Genomic DNA, 13,782 nt, shown 5'->3' on the forward strand with positions numbered 1-13,782 from the left:
CCTTCCAATGAACACCCAGGACTGATCTCCTTTAGGATGGACTGGTTGGATCTCCTTGCAGTCCAAGGGACCCTCAAGAATCTTCTCCAACACCACAGTTCAAAAGTACCAATTTTTTAGCACTCAGCCTTCTTTATAGTCCAACTCACATCCATACATGACCCCTGGAAAAACCATAGCATTGACTAGATGGACCTATGTTGACAAAGTAATGGCTGTGCTTTTTAATATGCTGTCCAGGTTGGTCATAACTTTCCCTCCAAGGAGTAAGCATCTTTTAATTTCATGGCTGCAATCATCATCTGCAGTGATTTGGGAGCCCAGGAAAATAAACTCAGCCACTGTTTCCTCATCTGTTTGCCAGGAACTGATGGGACTGGATGCCATGATCTTAGTTTTCTGAATGTTGAGCTTTCAGCCAACTTTTTCACTCTCCTCTTTCACTTTCATCAAGAGGCTCTTTAGTTCTTCTTCACTTTCTTCCATAAGGATTGTGTCATCTGCATATCTGAGGTTATTGATATTTCTCCCAGCAATCTTGATTCCAGCTTGTGCTTCCTCCAGCCCAGCATTTCTCATGATGTACTCTGCATATAAGTTAAATAAGCAGGGTGACAATATACAGCCTTGATGTACTCCTTTTCCTATTACGAACCACTCTGTTGACCATGTCCAATTCTCACCATTGCTTCCTGACCCGCATAGAGGTTTCTCAAGAGTCAGGTCAGGTGGTCTGGTATTCCCATCTCTTTCAGAATTTTCCAGAGTATTGTGATCCACACAGTCAAAAGCTTTGGCATAGTCAATAAAGCACAAATAGATGTTTTTCTAGAACTCTTGCTTTTTCAGTGATTCAGTGGATATTGCCAATTTGATCTCTGGTTCCTCTCCCTTTTCTAAAACCAGCCTGAATATCTGGAAGCTCATGGTTCACATATTGCTGAAGCCTGGCTTGGAGAATTTTGAGCATTACTTTACTAGCGTGTGAGATGAGTGCAATTGTGTGGTAGTTTGAACATTCTTCAGCATTGCCTGTCTTTGGGATTGGAATAAAAACTGACCTTTTCTAGTCCTGTGGCCACTGCTGAGTTTTCTAAATTTGCTGGCATATTGAGTGCAGCACTTTCACAATATCATCTTTTAGGATTTGAAATAGCTCAACTGGAATTCCATCACCTCCACTAGCTTGGTTCCTAGAGATGCTTCCTAAGGCCCACTTGACTTCACATTCCAGGATGTCTGGCTCTAGGTGAGTGTGAGTGATCACAGCATCGTGATTATTTGGGTTGTGAAGATCTTTTTTGTACAGTTCGTGTGTTCTTGCCACCTCTTCTTAATATCTTATGCTTCTGTTAGGTCCATACCATTTCTGTCCTTTATTGAGCCTATCTTTGCATGAAATGTTCCCTTGGTATCTCTAATTTTCTTGAAGAGATCTCTAGTCTTTCCCATTTTATTGTTTTCCTCTATTTCTTAGCATTGATCGCCGAGGAAGGTTTTCTTATCTCTCCTTGCTATTCTTTGGAACTCTGCATTCAAATGGGTATATCTTTCCTTTTCTCCTTTGCCTTTTGCTTCTCTTCTTTTCACAGTTATTTGTAAGGCCTCCTCAGACAGACATTTTGCTTTTTTGCATTTCTTTTTCTTGGGAATGGTCTTGATTACTGTCTCCTGTAAAATGTCATGCACCTCTGTCCATAGTTCATCAGGCTCTCTGTCTATCAGACCTAGTCCCTTAAATCTATTTTTCACTTCCACTGTATATTCATAAGGGATTTGATTTAGGTCATACCTGAATGGTCTAGTGGTTTTTCCCATTTTCTTCAATTTAAGCCTGAGTTTGGCCATAAGGAGTTCATGATCTGAGCCACAGTCAGCTCCCAGTCTTGTTTTTGCTGAGTGTATAGAGCTTCTCCATCTTTGGCTGCAAAGAATATAATCAATCTGATTTTGGTGTTGACCATCTGGTGATGTCCATGTGTAGAGTCTTGTGTTGTTGGAAGAGGGTGTTTGCTATGACCAATGCATTCTCTTGGCAGAACTCTATTCACCTTTGCCCTGTTTCATTCTGTACTCCAAGGCCAAATTTGCCTGTTGCTCCAGGTGTTTCTTGACTTCCTACTTTTGCATTCCAATCCCCTATAATGAAAAGGACATCTTTTTTGGGTGTTAGTTCTAGAAGGTCTTGTAGGTCTTCATAGAACCGTTCAGCTTCTTCAGTGTTACTGGTCGGGGCATAGACTTGGATAACTGTGATATTGAATGGTTTCCTTTGGAAACAGAGATCATTCTGTCGTTTTTGAGATTGCATCCAATACTGCATTTCAGACTCTTGTTGACTATGATGGCTACTCCATTTCTTCTAAAGGATTCCTGCCCGCAGTAGTAGATATAATGGTCATCTGAGTTCAGTTCACCCATTCCAGTCCATCTTAGTTTGCTGATTCCTAGAATGTCGACATTCACTCTTGCCATCTCCTGTTTGACCACTTCCAATTTGCCTTGATTCATGGACCTAACATTCCAGGTTCCTATGCAATATTGGTCTTTACAGCACCGAACCTTGCTTCTATCACCAGTCCCATCCACAACTGGGTGTTGTTTTTGCCTTGGCTCCATTCCTTCATTCTTTCTGGAGTTATTTCTCCACTGATATCCAATAGCATATTCAGCATCTACTGACCCAGGGAGTTCATCTTTCACTGTCCTATCTTTTTGCCTTTTCATACTGTTCGTGGGATTCTCAAGGCAAGAATACTGAAGTGGTTTGCCATTCCCTTCTCCAGTGAACCACATTCTATCAGACGTCTTCACCATGACCTGTCCATCTTGGGTGGCCCCACACAGCATGGCTTAATTTCATTGAGTTAGACAAGGCTGTGGTCCGTGAATGGGTCAATAATAATGAAGAAACCTTGATTGATTTGCATATGTTGAACTATCCTTTTGAACTTGGGATGAATCATACTTGGTTGTGGTGTATGATTTTTTTAATGTGCTGTTGGGTTCAGTTTGCTAATATTTTGTTGAGAAACTTTGTAGTATTTTACATGGGATCTGAAACAAAAAAAAGGCGGGGGGGGGAATTAGGTAAAAACTGAGTAAATTTGCATGAAATAGCTTTAGTTAATAATAACGTATCATTTTTACTTTGCTAATTCTAAAATATGTATTATAACAATGAAAGATGTAAAACACAGAGGGAACTAGGTGTGAGTATATGGAAAATTTCTGTACCACCTTTGCAATTTTCTGTAAGTTAAGAATTAATTAATTAAAATTCAAGGTACTTCCCTAGTGGCTCATTGGTAAAGAATACACCTGCCAATACAGGAGATACAGATTTGATCCCTGTTCCAGGAAGATCCCACATGCCATAGGACAACTAACCTCATGTACCACAACTACTGAGCTCTACAGTCTGGGAGCCACAACTAACAAAGCTTGAATGCTATAGAGTCTGTGCTCCACAACAAGACAAGATGCCCCAATGAGAAGCCCATCCACCACAATTAGAGTAGCCCCCACTCTCCACAACTAAAGAAAAGCCTGCACAGCAACAAAGACCCAGCACAGCCAAATAAATTAAAAAGAAACAAAAAATAAAGTTCAAAAAATAATTGATTCACCATTAAAAAATTATTTACTAATTTATAAAATTGGTATCATAGCATCCATGTTTCAGTTAAGACCATATTGCAATTAAGTTAAAAACACAAAAATATGTGGATCTAAGAAATAAGGGACATCTTAAAATACTTAATGTTTAAACATAATGAAAATACTACGTATAAAAAGCACGATGAAAGCATGGTTTGAGGGAAGGTTACAGCCTTAAATATGTATATTAGATGGCAGGGTGAAAGTTAATCAGCTAGGTATCCAACCCACAAACATAGTGGGAAAAATGAGGAAGTGGGGAGCAGAAGGAAGAAGGTATTAAAGGCAAAAGCAGAAATTCATAAAATAGAAAATAAAGACAATCAGTTCAGTTCAGTTGCTCAGTCGTGTCCGACTCTTTGCGAGCGCATGAATCATAGCACGCCAGACCTCCCTGTCCATCACCAACTCCCAGAGTTTACTCAAACTCATATCCATCGAGTCGGTGATGCCATCCAGCCATCTCATCCTCTGTCGTCCCCTTCTCCTCCTGCCCCCAATCCCTCCCAGCATCAGGGTCTTTTCCAATGAGTCAACTCTTCACATGAGGTAGCCAAAGTACTGGAGTTTCAGCTTCAGCATCAGTCCTTCCAATGAATACCCAGGACTGATCTCCTTTAGGATGGACTGGTTGGATCTCCTTGCAGTCCAAGGGACTCTCAAGAGTCTTCTCCAACACCACAGTTCAAAAGCATCAATTTTTCGGTGCTCATCTTTCTTCACAGTCCAACTCTCACATCCATACATGACTACTGGAAAAACCACAGCCTTGACCAGACGGACCTTTGTAGGCAAAGTAATGTCTCTGCTTTTTAATATGCTATCTAGGTTGGTCATAACTTTCCTTCCAAGGAGTAAGCGTGTTTTAATTTCATGGCTGCTACCACCATCTGCAGTGATTTTGGAGCCCCCCCCCCAAAAGTCTGACACTTTCCACTGTTTCCCCATCTATTTCCCAAGAAGTGATGGGACCAGATGCCATGATCTTAGTTTTCAAAATGTTGAGATTTAAGCCAACTTTTTCACTGTCCTCTTTCACTTTCATCAAGAGGCTTTTTAGTTCCTCTTCACTTTCTGCCATAAGGGTGGTGTCATCTGCATATCTGAGGTTATTAATATTTCTCCCGGCAATAAAGAAGGTCAATAAAATCTCACATTTATTTCTTTTAGAAAGCTAATAAAATAGACAAAAATGTGGGAGATTCATCAAGATGAAAAGGTACAGGGAAATAATATGAATGAAAGGGAAAACAAAGATGAAAAAGAAGATTAAGAAGAGTAAGGAACAGTTCCAACAATTTATGTCAAAAGGATTGAAAATTTAAAGGAAAGTAATGATTTCCTAGAAAAATGTAACTTAACAAAACCAATTCAAGAAGAATATAGGAAATCGCGTATAGTCCCATATTACATTTAGTTATTAATATCTTCCATGAAACCGAAGTAAATGCTTTCTACCAGAAACTCATTTCAAATAAAAACACATAGATAATATTGTATTATGCTACCACTAATCAAAAGAAAGTTGGAGAGGCTATATTAATATAAAAAATTAGACTTCAGAAGAAGAAATGCTCTTAAGATAAAGATAGATATTACATAATGATAAAGATGGCAATTTACCAAGAAGACATAACAATAACTGAAGCAGGAACTGAGAGATCTGCAAGGAGACAGACAAGCCCACAATTATATCTGGAGATTTCAATACTTTACTCTTACAGATTAATAGAGAAGCATCACACTTCCTGATCTCAAACTATACTACAAAGCTATAGTAATCAAAACAGAATGGTATTGGCACAGAAGCACACATATTGATCAATGAAACAGAATAGAAACCCCAGAAATAAACCCACACACTTAATAGGTCAATTAATCTATAACAAAGAGGCAAGAATATACAATAGGGAAAAGACAATCTTTTCAGCAAGTGGTACTGGGAAAACTGGACAACTACATATAAAAGGTTGGAATTGGAACATTCTCTTAACACCATATACAAAAATAAACTCAAAATGGTTTAAAGATCTAATTGTAAGACCAGAAACCATAGGACTCCTAGGGGAAAACATAGGCAGGACACTTTAACATAAATCATAGCAATATTTTTTGGATATTTCTCCCCAGGCAAGGGAAGCAAAAACAAAAAAATGGGACTACATTAAACTAAAAAGCTGAACAGCAAAGGAAGCCATTGACAAAATGAGCAGGCAACCTAGTAAATTTAGGAAGAAGATATTTACAAGTTATATATCTAACAAGGGGTTAATATCTACAATATATAAATAACTCATACAATTGAATGACAAAAATCCCCCAATTCAATTTTTAAAATAGGCAGAGAATTTGAATAGACATACACACACACACAAAAGAATGAAATCTTGTTATATGTGACATGGGTGGACATCGTTGGTATTATGCTAAGTGAGGTAAGTCAGAGAGAGAAAGACAAATATCATGATTTCACTTATGTGGAAATTAAAAAACAAATGCTCAAAGATACAGAGAATGGATTGGTTATTGTTGGAGGGGAGGGGTTTGAGGGGTGAGCAAAATGGATGGGGGGGTCACGAAATACAAATTTCCAGTCATAAAATAAATAAGGCTTTTGGATATTATGTACAATATGGTGATAATAGTCAATAATATTATATTTCATATTTTATAGCTCAGTGACAGAATCTAGACTTATTGTGGTGATCATTTCACAGTGTATACAGATACTGAATCATTAGGCTATACACCTGAAACTAATATTGTCAATTATAACTAAATGAAAAAAGCTAAAACATCCACTGGATCATCGAAAAAGCAAGTTCCAGAAAAACACCTGTTTCTGCTTTATTGACTATGCCAAAGCTTTTGACTGTATGGATCACAATAAACTGTGGAAAATTCTGAAAGAGATGGGAATAGCAGACCACCTGATCTGCCTCTTGAGGAACCTGTATCCAGGTCAGGAAGCAAAGGTTAGAAGTGGACATGGTCAACAGAATGGTTTGAAATAGGAAAAGGAGTACGTCAATGCTATATATTGTCACCCTGCTTATTTAACTTATATGCAGAGTACATCATGAGAAACGCTGGGCTGGAAGAAACACAAGCTGGAATCAAGAATGCTGGGAGAAATATCAATAACGTCAGATATGCAGATGACACCACCCTCATGGCACAAAGTGAAGAGGAACTAAAAAGCCTCTTGATGAAAGTGAAAGAGGACAGTGAAAAAGTTGGCTGAAAGCTCAACATTCAGAAAACTATGATCATGGCAGCCGGTTCTATCACTACATGGCAAACAGATGGGGAAACAGTGGAAACAGTGGTAAACTTTATTTTTGGGGGCTCCCAAATCACTGCAGATGGTGATTGCAGCCATGAAATTAAAATACACTTACTCTGTGATTTATGTCAGAGAGTGTTTTGCACATGCTCTCCTCTAGGAATTTTATAGTTTCTGGTCTTACATTTAGATCTTTAATCAATTTTGAGTTTATTTTTGTGTATGGTGTTAGAAAGTGTTCTAGTTTCAGTCTTTTACAAGTGGTTGACCAGTTTTCCCAGCACCACTTGTTAAAGAGGTTGTCTTTTTTCCATTGTATATTCTTGCCTCCTTTGTCGAAGATAAGGTGTCCATAGGTGCGTGGATTTATCTCTGGGCTTTCTATTTTGTTCCATTGATCTATATTTCTGTCTTTGTGCCAGTACCATACTGTCTTGATGACTGTGGCTTTGTAGTAGAGCCTGAAGTCAGGCAGGTTGATTCTCTGGTTCCATTCTTCTTTCTCAAGATTGCTTAGGCTATTCGAGGTTTTTTGTATTTCCATACAAATTGTGAAATTATTTGTTCTAGTTCTGTGAAGAATACCGTTGGTAGCTTGATAGGGATTGCATTGAATCTATAGATTGCTTTGGGTAGTATAGCCATTTTCACAATATTGATTCTTTCAATCAATGAACATGGTATATATATTTCTCCATGTGTTTGTGTCCTCTTTGATTTCTTTCATCAGTGTTTTCAGGTTATTTTCTTATTATTGAACTTTTAAGCATTTCTTCTATATTTTGGAGAACAGTTCTTTATCAGATATATCTTTTGCAAATATTTTCTCCTAGACTAAACCTTCTCATTCTCTTGACGTGTTGCAGAGCAGAAAATTTTCATTTTAATGAAGTCCAATTTATCACTTCTTTCTTTGATGAATCATTCTTTTGATGTTGTATTTAACCAAGTCATTGTCAAACCCAAGGTCATTTAGATCTTCTATGTTATATTCTAGAATTTTTGTAGTTTTGCGTGTTATGTTTAGGTCTATGATTCATCTTACATAAAATTTTTTGAATCATGTAAGGTCTGTGTCTAGCTTCCAATCAAGGCTTACCATATCAAACCTCAAATGACAGGTTGCCAGCATTTTTTGTACCCTAAAATTCCAAATAGAAAAGACTGAATCCTTAGTGAGTGTAGCCAAGAGTTTAAGGGCTCCTTTCCTTAACTCAGTCCCCATTGATAGGATAGATATTCTACTGCAGGTGTGACAGGCCTTGGATACTGGAATTCTGACTTCTCCCCCTTGTCCCAGCTTTCTTATAGGCCAGATGTTTCACAGAGGGGAATAATAAATCTGTAATTCAACAGACTACCATTCCACCCAGTACCCAGAGTAGTTTTTCAGAGTTTTCCTAGGGTTAGAGGCAATCCACAAGAAAGTGAGCATGAAATCTCCATGAGCAAATGACTGTTTGAAACAGAGTGTACACAAGTCTAAGGACAGTCTTGAAATCATTAGTTCCCCTCAATTAAGAGTAAGGAGATATACCATAGACAGCTAGTTCATCAGAGAGAACCAGAGAAAGATATAACTAAGAAGAGAGAGGCCTCCTTGAAGTAGAACAACCCCCAAAGACAGCCTTCAACAACTATCATTTCATGAATTTAACTGGATTAGATTAATGAGAAATTTATTCCTCAGAGCATTGTTTAAAACACTATGACAGGGAGGAGCCAAGATGGCGGAGGAGTAGGACGGGGAGACCACTTTCTCTCCTACAAATTCATCAAAAGAATAACTGAATGCAGAGCAAACTTCACAAAACAACTTCTGATCGCTAGCTGAGGTCATCAGGCGCCCAGAAAAGCAGACCATTGTCTTCGAAAGGAGGTAGGACAAAATATAAAAGATAAAAAGTGAGACAAAAGAGCTAAGGACGGAGACCCGTCCCGGGAAGGGAGTCTTAGGCGGCCTTGCTTGGGCTAGGGTCCAGGCCTGAGTGCCCTGAGGACAATCGGAGGGAGCTTCTGTGAGGTGCCAACTTGAACTGTGGGAGACCAAAAGAGAGAAAATTAACCGGCCGGAACACACTGCCGGCCGTTCGCAGAACAAAGGGATGGAGAAAGTCCCGAGAAGAGCTCGCAGGCTGCGGACCGGCCCAGCCCCGCCGGAGGCAGGAGGCAGGGGGGAGGGGAAGGTCGCGGCGAGACACAGGGCGCAGGCACCCGACCGGCGCGGGCGGGGACTGGGGCTGGGGACGCAGAGGGCGGAAGGCGCGCGCACCCGACTGGCGCCAGCGGAAACTGAGACTGGGTCCGTGGAAGGGAGTGGGTGCGCCACACCTGGGGATAGTTCGCCCATCAAGCCCCTCGCTGCCTGGACCGCTCTGACGGGGAAGGCACAGAGAGCAGGCGCAGCTTTTCCTTCCGCGCTTTTGTGTAACACCCGAGGGCTGGAACCTAGCGCAGCGCGGGGCGCGCTCCATATGGAACAGCCGGGAGCCTGAGCAGCGCAGACGGAGAGAGCAGCGTCAGCCCCTCCCGGCAGCGCCAGCCCGCCCCCGCGGGGCCAGCCCCTCCCCGCAGCGTCAGCCCCGCCCCGCAGCGCCAGCCCATCCCCGCAGCGTCAGCCCCTCCCAGCAGCGCAACGGAACTAGCTACCTGAATAAGAGTCCACCTCCGCCCGCCTGTGTCAGGGCGGAAATGAGGCTCTGAAGAGACCGGCAAACAGAAGCCAAATAAACAAAGGGAACCGCTTCAGAAGGGACTGGTGCAACAGATTAAAATCCCTGTAGAAAACACCGACTTCACCGGAAGGGCCCTGTAGATATCGAGAAGTGTAAGCTGGAACGAGGAGCTATCTGAAACTGAGCCGAACCCACACTGACCGCAACAGCTCCAGAGAAACTCCTAGATATATTTTTACTTTTTTCTCTAAGTAAGGAAAAAAAAAAAAATTTTTTTTTCTTTTTATATTTTTTCTTTTTTATTTTTTCTCTTTTATTTTCCTTTAAAATTCCCTATTACTCCCCCATTACTCCTTAACTTTCATTTTCATAGATTTTTACGATTTTTTTAATTTGGGGGAAAAAATTTTTTTTTTTCTTTCTTTCTTTTTTTTTTTTGTTTTTTTTTTCTTTTTTTTCTTTTTCTTTTTTTTTCTTTTTTCTTCCTTTTTTTCCTTTCCGTTTTCTCTTTTATTTTCTATTTTTCTTTTTCTCTTATTTCTTTTAAAGTCCTCTAGTACTCCTCTACTACTCTTCATTTTCATTTTCACTACACTATAACCTTACAAAAAAAAAAAAAAAAAAGAGAAGCCCTATCTTTAAACCGAAGATTATTCTCTCCCAATCTTGACTCTCTGTTTTCTACCTCAGAACACCTCTATTTCCTCCTTTCCCCTTCTCTTCCCAATCCAATTCTGTGAATCCTTGTAGGTGTCTGAGATACGGAGAAGACTCTGGGAACAGACAGCTGCGTAGATCTGTCTCTCTCCTCTTGAGTCCCCCTTTTTCTCCTCCTGCTCATCTCTATCTCCCTCCTCCCTTTTCTCCTGTTCATGTAACTCTGTGAACCTCTCTGGGTGTCTCTAACAGGGGAGAATCTTTTTGCCATTAACCTAGAAGTTTTATTATCAGTGCTGTATAGTTGGAGAAGTCCTGAGACTACAGGAAGAATAAAACTGAAATCCAGAGGCAGGAAACTTAAGCCCAAAACCTGAGAACACCAGAAAACTCCTGACTACATGGAACTTTAAGTAATAAGTGACCGTCCAAAAGCCTCCATACCTACACTGAAACCACCCAAGAGCCAGTAAGTTTTAGAGCAAGACATACCACGCAAATTCTCCAGCAACACAGGAACATAGCCCCGAATGTCAACATACAGGCTGCCCAAGGTCACACCTAACACATAGACCCATCTCAAAACTCATTACTGGGCACTCCATTGCTCTCCAAAAAGAAGAAATCAAGTTCCATGCACCAGTACACTGACACAAGCTTCCCTAACCGGGAAACCTTGACAAGCCAATCGTCTAACCCCACCCACTGGGTAAATCCTCCACAATAAAAAGGAACCACAGACCTCCAGAATACAGAAAGTCCACTCCAGACACAGCAATCTAAACAAGATGAAAAGGCAAAGAAATACCCAACAGGTAAAGGAACATGAAAAATGCCCACCAAGCCAAACAAAAGAGGAGGAGATAGGGAATCTACCTGAAAAAGAATTTAGAATAATGATAATAAAAATGATCCAAAATCTTGAAAACAAAATGGAGTTACAGATAAATAGCCTGGAGACAAAGATTGAAAAGATACAAGAATTGTTTAATAAAGACCTAGAAGAAATAAAAAAGAGTCAATTAAAAATGAACAATGCAATGAATGAGATCAAAAACACTTTGGAGGGAACCAAGAGTAGAATAACGGAGGCAGAAGATAGGATAAGTGAGGTAGAAGATAAAATGGTGGAAATAAATGAAGCAGAGAGGAAAAAAGAAAAAAGGATCAAAAGAAATGAGGACAACCTCAGGGACCTCTGGGACAATGTGAAACGCCCCAACATTCGAATCATAGGAGTTCCAGAAGAAGAAGACAAAAAGAAAGGCCATGAGAAAATACTCGAGGAGATAATAGCTGAAAACTTCCCTAAAATGGGGAAGGAAATAGCCACTCAAGTCCAAGAAACCCAGAGAGTCCCAAACAGGATAAACCCAAGGCAAAACACCCCAAGACACATATTAATCAAACTAACAAAGATCAAACACAAAGAACAAATATTAAAAGCAGCAAGGGAAAAACAACAAATAACACACAAAGGGATTCCCATAAGGATAACAGCTGACCTACCAATAGAAACCCTCCAGGCCAGAAGGGAATGGCAGGACGTCCTGAAAGTAATGAAAGAGAATAACCTACAACCTAGATTACTGTATCCAGCAAGGATCTCATTCAGATATGAAGGAGAATTCAAAAGCTTTACAGACAAGCAAAAGCTGAGAGAATTCAGCACCACCAAACCAGCTCTTCAACAAATGCTAAAGGATCTTCTCTAGACAGGAAATGCAGAAAGGTTGTATAAACGTGAACCCAAAACAACAAAGTAAATGGCAACGGGACCACACCTATCAATAATTACCTTAAATGTAAATGGGTTGAAGGCCACAACCAAAAGAAAAAGATTGGCTGAATGGATACAAAAACAAGACCCCCATATATGCTGTCTACAAGAGACCCACCTCAAAACAAGAGACACATACAGACTAAAAGTGAAGGGCTGGAAAAAAATATTTCATGCAAACGGAGACCAAAAGAAAGCAGGAGTCGCAATACTCATATCAGATAAAATAGACTTTCAAATAAAAGCTGTGAAAAGAGACAAAGAAGGACACTATATAATGATCAAAGGATCAATCCAAGAAGAAGATATAACAATTATAAATATATATGCACCCAACATAGGAGCACCGCAATATGTACGGCAAACACTAACGACTATGAAAGAGGAAATTAATAGTAACACAATAATAGTGGGAGACTTTAATACCCCACTCACAACTATGGAGAGATCAACGAAACAGAAAATTAACAAGGAAACACAAACTTTGAATGACACAATGGACCAGCTAGACCTAATTGATATCTATAGGACATTTAACCCCAAAACAAGCAACTTCACCTTTTTCTCAAGTGCACACGGAACCTTCTCCAGAATAGATCACATCCTGGGCCATAAATCTAGTCTTGGAAAATTCAAAAAAATTGAAATCATTCCAGTCATCTTTTCTGACCACAGTGCAGTAAGATTAGATCTCAATTACAGGAAAAAAATTGTTAAAAATTCAAACACCTGGAGGCTAAATAACACGCTTCTGAATAACCAACAAATCATAGAAGAAATCAAAAAAGAAATCAAAATATGTATAGAAATGAATGAAAATGAAAACACAACAACCCAAAACCTATGGGACACTGTAAAAGCAGTGCTAAGGGGAAGGTTCATAGCATTACAGGCTTACATCAAGAAACAAGAAAAAAGCCAAATAAATAACCTAACTCTACACCTAAAGCAATTAGAGAAGGAAGAAATGAAGAACCCCAGGGTTAGCAGAAGGAAAGAAATCTTAAAAATTAAGGCAGAAATAAATGCAATAGAAACTAAAGAGACCATAGCAAAAATCAACAAAGCTAAAAGCTGGTTTTTTGAAAAAATAAACAAAATTGACAAACCATTAGCAAGACTCATTGAGAAACAAAGAGAGAAGAACCAAATTAACAAAATTAGAAATGAAAATGGAGAGATCACAACAGACAACACTGAAATACAAAGGATCATAAGAGACTACTACCAGCAGCTCTATGCCAATAAAATGGACAACTTGGATGAAATGGACAAATTCTTAGAAAAGTATAACTTTCCAAAACTGAACCAGGAAGAAGTAGAAGATCTTAACAGACCCATCACAGGCAAGGAAATCGAAACTGTAATCAAAAATCTTCCAGCAAACAAAAGCCCAGGACCAGATGGCTTCACAGCTGAATTCTACCAAAAATTTAGAGAAGAGCTAACACCTACCTTACTCAAACTCTTCCAGAAAATTGCAGAAGAAGGTAAACTTCCAAACTCATTCTATGAGGCCACCATCACCCTAATTCCAAAACCTGACAAAGATGCCACAAAAAAAGAAAACTACAGGCCAATATCACTGATGAACATAGATGCAAAAATCCTTAACAAAATTCTAGCAAACAGAATCCAACAACATATTAAAAAAATCATACACCATGACCAAGTGGGCTTTATCCCAGGAATGCAAGGATTCTTCAATATCCGCAAATCAATCA

The sequence above is a fragment of the Cervus elaphus genome, chromosome X, assembly GCF_910594005.1.
Source record: "Cervus elaphus chromosome X, mCerEla1.1, whole genome shotgun sequence".
Taxonomy (NCBI): Eukaryota; Metazoa; Chordata; class Mammalia; order Artiodactyla; family Cervidae; genus Cervus; species Cervus elaphus.